This window comes from Pocillopora verrucosa, chromosome 10, assembly GCF_036669915.1.
Source record: "Pocillopora verrucosa isolate sample1 chromosome 10, ASM3666991v2, whole genome shotgun sequence".
Taxonomy (NCBI): Eukaryota; Metazoa; Cnidaria; class Anthozoa; order Scleractinia; family Pocilloporidae; genus Pocillopora; species Pocillopora verrucosa.
This window is the reverse complement of record NC_089321.1, coordinates 1,162,359-1,174,708: the sequence shown is the minus strand read 5'-3', so window position 1 is coordinate 1,174,708 and position 12,350 is coordinate 1,162,359. Positions and strand designations below refer to the sequence as shown.

The following is a 12,350-nucleotide window of genomic DNA, read 5'->3' as shown; positions in this document are numbered from 1 at the left end:
TTATTCAAAAATACACTCATTAATTGTACTTTGCAATATTAACTGTAAACTTTCAACTTGTGATTCAAACATTTATATAAGCCCTTTGAAATCCAATTAGAGCATTTAATCATGCGCTCTAAACACACAAATAGTCAGTTAGAACTTTCAATTAATCAGGTTTAACCAAAGGCCGCCCAAGCTCCAATTGTGAGTTGATCATCTTGCGAAATAAGAGTCATGGCGAAATTTTCAGAGTTTGTATGGGAATATTTCCGACCGCTCTAAGGAATATAAAAATCAGTCAAATTCTCACAAAAAATACCTCACCTTACTTCCAAAATGCATTGCTTGTTATCTGACAGCTTACTTCATCGAAGGGAACCCATTTTAGCGAGTTATCTATTTCGAGGTTTTCCACATACATAAGGGCTCTTCTTATTAAACTTGACAACCGACCGCTAAATACAGAGTGACTGCTAAATACGGCGCCGCTTAACATAGATTTGACTGTAGGCTAAACGACAAAACGCATAGGAAAATTAAATACAAAAAGTTTTTACTATCATAATTCGTGCAGTGCTGCTCATCAGTTTAGTTTCATTTTCGTACAGTGTTTTTCGTTTCCTTTCTGGAAGAATATAAGGCAGTTTACATCTCCAGTAAATTAAATAAATTTTGCATATATTTCAAAGGCTAGGGGTAGTTTTAGCGAGAACTATTACCAGTTAAGTCATATTTTGAGATACTCGCAAGATAGAGGGCTACTTTAATCGGACCGACATTAAAGATTCATCCTTAAGAAATTGTATACAGGGTAGGAACTTCATTGCTGATCCAGATATGATGTAGTGGAAATTACAAGTTGAATGAGTAAGTTTTATCCCTTGTTGTGTTCGGAGAAATAAAAGTAAAAAACAATTTTTGTTTTTCGTTTATTATTAAAAAGATCCTAATCATAAACCTTAACCACCTAGTTGCCCGTAGGTCATACATTTTCTTTGTGCTTTAACTGATACTGAGTGGTTTTAGTTTCAAGCAGCCATCATGTATAGGAGTTTTCATTTAAAGTTAGAAACCAGGTGCATCATACAGCATAATTGTCATAATACTTAAAATTTGTCCGCCGACACTTTGTAAGGAATCTTTAATTTGGAGAAACTTCACCTTCTGGTGCACGACTCTAAAGACTCTTTATTACTTACAAGCACAACGAAGACAAAATAAAGCTTTTAGCGACTCTTGTTTACTTCTTCTCAGGAGTTTGGGTCGGATATGGTTAGTAAAAAATGACAGAGGAAACTTTGCTTTTGAAAAAAGTTTTCAGCGGAGTTTTCGTTCTCGAGAAACTATTTAAAGCGGAATTTTAAAACGATACTTTGAGGCTAAAAATGGTATCGTCTTTTCGAGCAAAATCAAAGAAACCTCCAACAATTCTTAGTTGCAAATTGACAGTGAGACAATCTGATATATACTGGGCTTTACTGATAACCATATAACTGTGTTGTTTATTAGCATTCGCGCGGATCAAAGAGTTTCGCCTTTGCTGCAAATCATATTTGCCTGATTCCTCTAAAAACAATTCACTGTCACTGCCATCAGACACGATCTTTCCTCAGTTGGAGCGAGTCAAGTTCTGATTTAAAAACAAATAATGGTGGCCCGTCGTCAGAACGCTCAGAACGTCAGCTTTGAAACTCTTCACGGTGGCCAATTTGCGTTTTCAACTCGTAGATAATACTTAACAACCCTGTTAGACTCTCCAACCGACGCAACACCACAGTTTCTGTAGAATCTTACCCCTATTCATGCTTTGAAACGCTAATGTTCGGTTTATACTTACAAAGAAGTAGGTCTGAGTTTTAACACCGCTCAATATTTTATTTCCTAGACTGTAGTTAACACAACACAGTGTAAAGCGTGTTTCCGTAGTGCTTTTGGTGATTGTCTGGCTCAAGAGGCAGATAATTGTACGAACCCGACAACTGACAGCTGTTTCTCGGCTACTGGCTGTTACATGTTTAACAACAGCTCTAAAGCAATTCTGAGCTTTGTTGCCCGAGGATGCATTGCCTGCCCAAGTGAGAAGCTTTTCTTATTGATTGAAATATCCGTTGACAGACTATTGTTTATTTTTTCCTTCAGTATAAGCGAGTTGTAATAAAATTAAGGATGTCTCTAAGAGGTTGCAGTGTTGTTATGTTAGCCTTTGATGCCTAGATCTTCAGAAATAATTCGGCCTTTGATGCCTAGATCTTCAGATATATTTCGGTTTTTTTTTTACTGGGTTACCTGTGGTAGCCCAGTCATAAAATGCCTTTGTTTTTTTGTCGTCTTTTTTTTTTTTTTTTTTTTTTTTTTTTCCTCCGCCACAAAATGGAAAAATTGCGCAATAGTACCCGTAGGTCATTGGGCCCTCAACACCATGACAACTAACTGTGATCCAATGAGGTGTTCACATGCTGATCACGCGTGCTATCTTGATGATGATTGACGTTGTCATGCACGGACAGGGCCGGGTCACATGACGAACACGAGATTTTTGCCCATAAAACTATTTTGTCAGTCATTTTGTATTTCAACGTAATTGGATTACGATCATCTGGAGCATTATGGGGCAGACGCTCAAAATACTTATAGACGCATACACAAGTCGTATTGTTCGCGGCCAATCCACACAAAAAGATGTTATTGAGCGGTAATTTTGGATCGGACAGAATCGCGAACGCTTGAAAGCCATGAAAGCATTGAATGCCTTGTATGTCTTGTATGCCAAGTATGCCAATGTCTTAGTTGAAAACGTAAACTCGTTGTAAAAAGCAAAATCTGAAATCTGAAATCAAATGCATATACTCTATGCAATCTATTGAACAACACTACTACCGTGAGACTGAAGAACAAAATTCAAATGGATGCAAACTGCTAGTGAAGAAAGACGCCATGTTGGATTCACTTGATGCTAGTACCATCCAGGTATCCCAGTTACCCTGCACACAGGGTCTAGTTTTTTTTCCTCCGCCACGAAATGGAAAAATTGCGCAATAGTACCCAGAGGTCATTGGGCCCTCAACACCATGACAACTAACTGGGATCTAATGAGGTGTTCACATGCTGATCACGGGTGTTATCCCTCAACACCATGACAACTAATTGTGATCCAATGAGGTGTTCACATGCTGATCACGCGTGTTATCCCTCAACACCATGCAGGCCATGACAACTAATTGTGATCCAATGACGTGTTCACATGCTGGTCACGCGTGTTATCTTGATGATGATTGACGTTGTCATGCACAGACAGGGCCGGGTCACATGACGAATCATGAGATTTTGCTTATAAAACTCTTTGGTCAAATGTTTTGTATTTCAACGTATTTGGATTGCGATCTCCTGGAGCATTATGGCGCAAACGCGCAAAATACTTACAGACGCATATACAAGTCGTATTAATCGCGGCTAATCCACACTGAAAGATGTTTTTGAGCAGTAATTTTGGAACGGATTGAGTCGCAAACGCTTGAAAGCCATGAAAGCCTTGAATGCCTTGTATGCTACGTATGCCAATGTCTTAGTTGAAAAACGTTCACTTGTTGTAAAAAGCAAAATCTGAAATCTGAAACCAAACTGCATATACTCTATGCAATCTATTGAACAACACTACTACCGTGAGACTGAAGAACATAACTATAATGAATGCAAACTGCTTGTGAAGAAAGACGACATGTTGGATTCACTTGATGGCGAGGAACGTAGCTACGATAACAGTACGAATGGTATTAATTTCACGATCAGAAAGGTGAATCTTATGTTTGTTTTTATTGTAGTTGTATGGATATTCTTTTTGAATAAATACGTGATCCAAAACCCTGTGTTTATTTGTGTATAATGTTATTATGTTAAATACTGTTTACGCAATTGTCTTGTCACAGGCGGCCCAAGCTCACGTCTCGAGAAAAAGCCAACGATTAATTCATGAACGCGTCACGCGTTGTGTGACTCGGTGTTAAGTTACGAGAGGAACTGCACGTTATAAGGAATAGTATAAGGAACGAAGTATGGTCGATTTACAACGACACATATTTCGAAATATGAACATTTTTCTCGTAAAATCAATAGAACTTACTCATACCCTGTGCATCCGTTGTATTTTCTGGCGATTTCTGCCGTTTTAAGCTTGCTTTATCATCACTGTTATTACGTCATCTACTTTTATTACGTTGGTAAAATCTGTACAGACATCACACCAACCAACTCGCGCGCAAAGTAAGAAGACTATATTGAAGGCTTGAAATTATATTGCGATCGATTTTCATCAAGAAATAGGCCAGGAATATTCCACAATAGTCCAAATAATCGTGAAGGCGGATCGCAGAAAAGCGATTGCGTGACACTCGGTAAGCTGTAAGATAACATGTTATTATAAACCAGACGTAAAAACTCTTCAGATTCTGAGTCTGCATTTTGTACCCACTCTGCAGTCTGCAGTCTATATTTTGTATCCGGTCTGCTGTCTACATTTTGTACTAACAGGTATCCGTGGCACCAATACAGTTTATTTTTTGGTTACATTTATTCGCAAAACACACATAATCTACCACAAAATACCTGTGAGTGAGGTAATTCGACATATTTGTTCTTTCCCACGTTAATATTCTTCTCTCCTTTTTTAAGAATGCAGACATCACTCACAATGTTTCAAGTAATCCACCCACCCTACAAAAAAGTAACTCTTGCATGCATAGCATGCCTATGTCTTGAAATAGGTGTATGCCCTTGGCCAGACTTGAGCGCACTATTTCAGTAAACTAGTCCGACACCCGCAGTATCACTACACTTGATTCCAAGGATCCAGTACCATCCAGGTATCCCAGTTACCCTGCTCACAGGGTCTAGTTTTACATCATATCCAAAGGAATATTCGTCAAAAGTTTGTTTGCGCCAATCGTTCCACTATTGGTGTTTAAAGATGTCGAAACCGTTTAGGGAAATTAAGAAAACTAATATTTTAACACAGTTATTGGCTTTTATGACATACCACTGGTATATTTTTCTTATCTACTACAGCAGGGAAAACGGCGTGCAGCAATTTTAAAGTCCGGTTTGAAACTGAAACGAACTGGACCTTACGGGATTATTATAACATAATGTGCTTTCAAAGTCAGGGCCAGTAGGAAAGTCCACAAAACCAGTTGCTTTAGCTAGCTGAATAAGTTCAGGTTTGCAGTAAGTGGAGACTTAAACACCCTGGGCAGAATTGGTCATGGTAGAATAAGATGATGGAGAGCAGAAGTTTTAATACGTGTAGCTGGATGTAGCTTTTTCACAGAAAAGGTTTATTTGGCACTGGTAGCTTCTGGAGATTGAGTTGACTTTTTCACAGTTGTTTTAGAGTACCAGGACAATGTTTTTGTATTTCAAGAAGCTAGATCTTGACCAAGTTGCTTGAATTCTGTAGCTTCAATTGAAGGTGATTAGAAGGAAGGATGAGTCTGTGATGTTTGTTTCAAAGCTTTGGCATATGAATTACCACTGTTTTCTAAATCTATTGAAACAGAGGATTCTGCATTCTCAGGCTGAGGAGGAACAATAGCTACCTCTTGGCAGAAGGAGATTAAAATGATTTGTTTACATTACATTAAAGTGATTGGACACCTGCAGCTTTTCGTCATATATTCCTTTGTAGCAATTTGCGTTGTTTGCCCCGTGGCGATCCCAGAACCCTTTGCGCATAGCAGAGGGATCCGATTATTGGAAACTCATTCATTTCGCCATGACTCTTATTTTGCAAGATGATCATCTCACAGCTGGAGCTTGGGCCACCTGTGTTAGGGCAGGCATATGTTGGAAACATCGAGTTGAACAAAAGAAATCATTGCTGTAACTATCAACGACTGTGAAACTTTGTTGATTTGAAACACGATTTATTTGAAAATACGAGGTAATTTAGCTAGATCTTCTTGCTTTCTATATATGTGGTCGTCAGTTTTAGTATCTCTCACAATTTAATGTTTCTTTGCAAATTATGGAAACTACCTGCAGTGAACCTCAACACGACCTCACCGCGGATCGCGTATACTTTGTTCCGAGTGATAAACATGCAGTCCACTTTCTGGTCTACATCAGTTCTCAATTTTTTCAAACACTGAAGTTACCTCTCCCCAGTGCGACCGGACTCGTTTGATGAAAAAGTTTCTATTTTCGGTTGCAGTTTCGCATTTCTGTGGTCTTTCTTCTTTCTCAGAAAAGTTGACACATTTCCGTATTTTTATTTTCTGAAATGTAAGTTGAAAAAATCAACTTTAATTTTGTTGAGGAAAAAAATTCGACCAAAGTTGGCCTGGGAAGGTTTTGAATTGATTTTCATGATCGATCTAGCGCTTTTTGATCAATCAAGTTTAGTCCCAGCAGTAATTAAATTCTGCCATTCGACTCAGGAACATTACATATTAATAGAGAGAAGATTTTAAACAGAATTGATATTTAATTGAACGATTTTGTTTATTGAGCATACAACCGAGAATTAATGCATACGCTGTACGTGTATTGTCTACATTCTCGTGTTGTTTGGAAAGTGTTTCTTCATTCGTTCAAACTATTTCATTTCAGTCGATTTTTTTTAACTTTGGTCTGTGAGACAATAGCAGTTTCACTGACAGGCGGTGACGGCCGCCCATAGAGATGATCATCTTGCGCAATAACAGTCATGGCGGAATTATAAGAGTTACTAACGCCTAAATACAGGAATGGCTCCGACCTGTAATTGAGTGATAAAAATAGTAAAAGTTAATAAGTTATATCTTAACTATTTGCTCGTGAGTATTGTTAACCGCGTGTCTCGAAGCGGAACAATGAAATATCCATGCGAATGAAAACACCGATCTGTCCAACAAGAAATGCTTACTTACGTAGCGAAGGGAAGGCAGCCTTTCTCGTTCAGCGAGGTCGTTCAGCGATATTCCGGCGATGAGAAAGCTGTCGGCCAACAAGCTCCGCTGACAAAACTCATTTAGTCAGTTCAGGCGGACGATCAGAGACCGGAGCCATTCCTGTATTTCACCGCTGACAGGAATAGCTCCGACTCAAACGTTTATTAATTTTTTTAAAATAATTTTTTAATAATTTTTTTCAATAATTTTTTAATAATTTTTAAACAATAAATTTTTTAAAATTTAAAACTAAACTGGTGAGCAGCGCTATGCGAACAGTAGTGTCGGTAAAACTTTCTTTTCCTCTGGTGTGTTTCGTCCAACTGTCGTAACTTCTTCAGGGAGTTTTACAAGTTAACACTAAACGCCTATATTTATAAGCCATTGTTAGCGGCTATTGCACCAACCTTCCACAAATCCAACGCAGAATCTAAGCACATATACTGTAGTTTCATTACCACATCAACCTTGACACACGACCGTTGAAAACCGGCCAGGTAACCTTGCCTCCTTTTTAAACTTAGCCTCGCCGGGGACTCCACTGTAACTTGGCACCCGTGGTGCTAAGATAATTTCTTCATGCCCAGTTCCAGTGGGGTCCCCGTCGAGGCGATGGCACGGGGAAGATTGAGTTTGTAGTGAATTGAAATGAAACTACAGTATATGTGCTTGGATTCTGCGTTGGATTTGTGGCCGCCCGGTCATTTTGCGCTGGAATTTTTCGCTTCTCAGATCGGGCGTTCGGAAATGGAGTGTTCAGCCTTGGGCTTTTCTTATGTACGTTGAAAACCTCGAAATGGACAACTCGCTAAAATGCGTTCTTTTCATCAAAGTAAGCGGTCAGATAACAAGCAATACGCTGAATAAGTAAGGTGAGGTTTTTTTGTTGTTGAGAATTTGACGTATTTTTTTATTCCTTAGAGCGGTCGTAAATATTCCCATACAAACTCTTATAATTCCGCCATGACTGTTATTGCGCAAGATGATCATCTCACAGCTGGAGCTTGAGCCGCCTGTGTTTCACTTAGGGATGCTTAAACTTAGACTTTGGACACTAACTTGAAAAGAACTGTCGGCTGGAGTCTTAAGAAAGACTGAAATAAGCGGTTTTACAGAAGACAAAGATAACACTTAGACTTTGGACACTAAAAGGAAAAGAACATTCCAATTCTGGAGTGTCACGAAAGACTGAAATAAGAGGTTTTACGGAAAGCAAAGATATCGAGTTGCAGCAGGCTAATGCATACATACGAGTCGTGACAAGTTACTTGCTAACTATTACTATCGTTGCACCACGTTTGGCGAAAAGCTCCAAGGACTTTCGACATGTTCTTTTGACTCTTCTTTAATCTCTATTCCTAATCACAATCCAACTTACAAATAATTCACTTCACTCTGGGTAACTCTTGACGACTGACTCTAATCCTATCGATTTTAAGTCTTTCCTGAAATGAATAATTAACTCGTAGTGTGCCTCGATAACGTAACTCGGGAACTCTGGTAAACCGATCTTGAAGTCAAATTAGTTCAAGAGCCAAAGCCAACTTGGACTAACTCATCGATTCGTTGTTATGACCTGACATTTTGGCGAATTTCCACATCTCCGTGAAATAACAGCATGCGGAGGTCACGTCACCTTTCACTATTTGGCAATATTTTCACAGCTCCGTAAAATAACATCACCCCGGCTTACCCCTTTAACAGACAATTTAAGAAACATTCGCGCAGTTCATACTCATACGAGGGAACGAGAGGGGCGATAACACAGTGACTTTGTTAACTTTCTTGAAAGGAAAAGGGAAGCAAGCAATTAGTATTTACTGCTTATCAATTAAGGTATGTTTCGCGCAATTTTTATGCTTTACTTTACTATTTGGCAATATTTACACACCTCCGTAAAATAACATCATCCCGGCTTACCCCTTTAACAGACAATTTTAGAAACATTCGCGCAGTTCAAACTCATTCGAGGGAACGAGAGGAGCGATCACACTGTGACTTTGTTAACTTTCTTGAAAGGAAAAGGGAAGCAAACAATTAGTATTTACTGCTTATCAATTAAGGTATGTTTCGCGCGATTTTTATACTTTACTTTACCTACCACCCTCTGAATTACCCCCTCATAACGAAAGAAAAGTAATTTTCCTTCTCTCCTTCTGAGGAGGAAATATATTTGTCATATCTGAAGTTGGAATTCAAGTGTACCACAAGAGAATTTCAGTAGGGTAACGTAGTGGTCCTGAGTGACTGGCAACAAATTTCTCCTTATCACATCACCCCTGAATCAAACACTAAGGTCACAAGAATAAAGGAAGTTATTTCCAACTAAAGAAGCTCTTGATTGTTAGACAAATTCTCCTTATCAGCACCTTAGGAAATGTTTGGAGAACGGTATTGAGAAAATGCACACTGATGTTAGGGTGTAAAGGGTTAATTGATTTGTGACACGAATTTTGCAGAAAGGCGAGCGTGAATCGGAAACTTATGTATCAGCGGGAAGCGTGCTTCGCCTCCCAATATCGGAATGGCTAAGTTAATCACAGTTCGCGCCTCTCGGTTCTCTACGAGTTGACTATATTGGAATGTGCTGATAAAACAAAAAAGCCGTCAGGGGATTAAGATTTTAGATCTGCATTAATCCATTATGTTGATGTCGAAGCTGGACTTCATTACATATTTCATCAGAAATTCAATCAAAAATTACTCTTCCCTCGTATCAATATTGTCTAAATATATTTCTGAAAAAGCAGCGGCAAAAAACGACGATCTCTCGCCAAAATAGATTCTTGTGGGCGTCGAAACATTCTTCTCGAACCTTCACGCCCGCTTCCTTTGTGAAAACATATGGATCCGATTACTAGAAACTTATTCACTGGCCTCTATATTATTATCTTGTAATACCCCCCTCCTCCCCTAGAGACGCAGCACGGCAGCTACCCCCTATTAATCTTACTACATATGTATTAAACTTGAGAGGGGAGGGGAAGATGCGCAACACCCAACAGACAGGTTGCTAAAGAGACAACCATTGCCTTTGAAAATAACCAAATTTTAGATTTAAAAGCAAAATTTTAAAGGCTTTTGCGTCAAGCCCACGTGCTTGGCTATAGCGTAGTCAAAACTCGCGCATGGCTGTGCAGTAGATTACGTTTCCTGAAGCTCGTTGAGTGTAATAGAGACTTACGTAAATGGACGCTTCTCTTAAGTCATTTTGCGCTTAATTTTATTTACGTTTACGTTAAATTTATTTTTGTTTGTTACAATAACAATACTTCTAACGATACTACCCTGATAATCATCTCTGCAATTCGGGAAAGTTTGATTTTGTTCTTCTTAGTGACCGAGACAAAACATCTGCCAACATTATCAAGACAAAATCTAGTGGACAAGTGATGATAGCAAAGAAAAATATAAATTAAGGGATTACTAGAAAATCCAATATCAAATTCTCCAAATTAACGTCACAAGAATCGTATGAAAAACAGTAAGGATAATTTCTAATGAGATCTAGGGATAAACAACAAATTGATGTTTGTTAATGTTATTATTTTCCAGAATGGCTACGCATACACATGTCGGCGGTTACAGAAAGTACTTTGGAACTCGATTTGCTGATCTGTCACCAGCCACAACAACAGAAGATCAAATCAGGGATGTATATAACGATTGGGCCAATAAGTATGATGAGGTGGGTTGATGATATCTATATTTATCCATTTCCTTATTTATCCATTCATCTAGTTATCTATCACACTATTTGAGTTTGTTCTCATAGAAATAAAACTCGTTTTCTTAAGGAAACTTTTACACGAGGCCTCATTTTGTGTGAGGCTTGTTGAAACTTAAGAAAAATTAAAATATCAAATGCCTTTGCCTGCTCAAGTTGTTGGGTAATCAAAGCTGGGGAAGGAACTGGTCATAACGAACACGTAAGCAACTGAGATATCGACCACAGTACCATGGTTGATCCAACAAACACTCCATTTCGCTCTACATCTTTTATCTTGAGTAACAGATCGCAAATATCATCGAAAGCTAGAGAGAACAAAGATATGGCACACGAGCCTGCTTGGGTCAAACGCGAAAAAAAAAAACACTCGGATTTCCTTGAGCGATCAAACAAACTACGTCCAAATTTTTTAGACCGCGCATGTGGTGTATGATACGAGATCATTTTCATCTTCTGTGCTTTTATTGACAATGCGTCTTGACCAATAAAGGGCGGGAAAAGGAAATGGAAGGAATAGCTGTGACAACAGTGATCCGCTAGATATTTGAGATTATGGTTGTACTATAAATTTTGATTGCGAAATCCTGCGAGGAACAAAAAATATACCTATTTTACATTAATTTGAGTTTGGCGAGTGGGATTATTATCACAATGAAGGAGAAAGTAAGAATCAGAGATTTGCTTCTCTTTTCAGCCTTCATCTGCATCAAAAATCTAAGTTAGTGACCAAACAGTAAAAGAGAAAATATTGAGCGCACGCTCGCCAAAAACACTTTCTCCACTCGAATTCTGATTCAGTTGAAATATGTGATCCCGACAAATCCGTCATTGTCACAAGGAAATAAAATGATATCTCTTAATTTTAGCCCCTCCTTAAATTTACTTTTTTTCTGTTTAACCAAACTCCTGTTGCTGAGTAACCCAACCAGCCCTATTCTATTCTCTACCACCAAATGAAGCTATAAGCTGCATAGGTAAAATATCAAGTGGGAAGACCTGTCACTAGACCTTAGCAGGCATTCAACGATGAAAGCGACATAAAAGCCAAGTAATCACTAAGAAAGAGACGATTTTACCAAAGACACAATAAGAGATATTTTTGTCAGGGGCGAATTTACAACGTTATACAAAAACTAGGAGACTCTCATGAGATCAATTCTGGAACAGTCTTTTTAAGATTAATATGCTGTATTGCTTCCAAACATCATTCATCTGAAATCACACCACCAACATAAAGGGTCTCACAAGAAGAGTGAGTGGATTAGATTCCTGAGAATTTTTCCACGACCTTTTCAAAATGACTTTTTGTCATTTGCATTCGCCTGTTCTTTCGCCCAGTTTTTTCTTTCTGAACCCTAGTTATCACTTCTGCGCGGTAAATTGTAATATATAAAATATGAAAGTTACTTGAGGACAGTAGGGGTCAGTGCTTGCAAAATTCAATATATCACCTCAAATCATTCCGTTTCCTTTTGTGTGTATTTATTCAAATATTGATCTTTTTTTTTCCTAAATCGTAGATGATCTTCTCAGCTTCAACATTCGATTTGGTGAGCTTGAACGATATCAGCCAATGATGGAAGAATTGGAGAAAGAGGGAAAGTGGGTGAATGTTGTCAAGGAAACGATGCCCCATTTCCAGACAGACGACATGCCTCAAACCTCGTCATTTTTTGTCTACAAAATCCTGAGGCATTAGTAAAACCACTAACTTG

At 38.5% G+C, this 12,350-nt stretch overlaps 1 long non-coding RNA gene across 1 annotated transcript; it reads left to right on the top strand.

Moving 5' to 3' along the window:
- The first annotated feature begins 8,656 nt into the window (after positions 1-8,656).
- Positions 8,657-12,288, top strand: LOC131781080 (uncharacterized). The gene is made up of 3 exons (XR_010718973.1): positions 8,657-8,741; positions 10,461-10,593; positions 12,156-12,288. It is a non-coding gene; the product is annotated as an uncharacterized lncRNA (long non-coding RNA).
- Positions 12,289-12,350: the final 62 nt, after the last annotated feature.